Consider the following 1,131-nt stretch of genomic DNA (forward strand, 5'->3'; position numbering starts at 1 on the left):
AATACAGAATTCTGTTACTGAAACCTTGCGAAAGAGGATCCCATTAACTTTTTCATACCTTCTGTTCATCATTCTCAAGGGTTTGTTTAATAGCATCAACTTTTGATGCAAGTCTTACGAGGGTACAACCACCACCAACGACAATACCTTCCTCAACAGCCGCCTGCCCACAAAGAAAGGTAGTCAATTAACAAAGAAATGAGTACATATAGGTTTTGTTGTAAAACTAAAATCAACACAATTCTAGAATGCACTAGAAGGCCCTCTGAATGATATCAAAGGTACACAAATCCTAAAAACCAATTGGAATTTAACCAGGAGAAAACATTACCTTTGTTGCATTCAGCGCATCTTCGACCCTCAGTTTCTTTTCCTTTAGCTCGGTTTCAGTCTGTGCTCCTACCTACAAACCAAGATGTATTATGTCGTAGCTATTATTTCTGCTAATGCAACCTAAAAAGTGCACTACTGGGTGTATTTCTGGAATTGTTGCCTAGTATATCAATAGATATCTCAGCATGAACATCGGCTGTACCTGAATGATAGCAACACCACCATATAATTTGGCTATCCTCTCTTTTAGCTTTTCTTTTTCATATTCATGTTCAGTAGCCTGAAAAAAAAAGTTTCGGAACGAAATTTTAGTCAGGGTATTTTCATCCACACTTAAGTGAGACACACACTTGTGCGGGACAAGCTAATTGAACTATATATGCTGGAAATATGGAGCATCCAATAAGTTCACAATATACTGACCTCAATCTGGTTCTTGATTTGTGTCACCCTTTTGATTACTTCCTCTTGTGTAGTACCATCTCCAATTATTGTTGTTGAATCTTTAGTAATTACAACCTTGGCAGCAGTTCCTACGACAGTTTTGTCTGCTTTATGCAGGGGTACTCCAAATTCGTCTCTGATGACAGTGCCTACATGAAGATTGACTGTTAAAACTGAACAAATATCACAACGGGATGCATCGTATCACACCAAACATCAAACCCACCTCCTGTCAGAGTGGCGATGTCATCGAGGTATTGACTCCTGCGCTCCCCGAAACCAGGGGCTCTTATAGCAGCAATCTGTAGTGAGCCTCTAAGCCTGTTGAGCACGAGGGCTGCAAGGGCTTCCTGC

The 1,131-nt window shown here is 40.3% G+C and overlaps 1 long non-coding RNA gene across 1 annotated transcript; it reads right to left on the bottom strand.

Moving 5' to 3' along the window:
* Positions 1-56: 56 nt before the first annotated feature.
* LOC119344812 lies at positions 57-1,125 on the bottom strand. Its single transcript, XR_005166817.1, has 5 exons — positions 1,004-1,125; positions 757-926; positions 536-613; positions 332-403; positions 57-163 (listed from the first exon to the last, which is right to left on the bottom strand). It is a non-coding gene; the product is annotated as an uncharacterized LOC119344812 (long non-coding RNA).
* Positions 1,126-1,131: the final 6 nt, after the last annotated feature.

This window comes from Triticum dicoccoides, unplaced genomic scaffold (genome assembly GCF_002162155.2).
Source record: "Triticum dicoccoides isolate Atlit2015 ecotype Zavitan unplaced genomic scaffold, WEW_v2.0 scaffold187899, whole genome shotgun sequence".
In the NCBI taxonomy this organism is placed as follows: Eukaryota; Viridiplantae; Streptophyta; class Magnoliopsida; order Poales; family Poaceae; genus Triticum; species Triticum dicoccoides.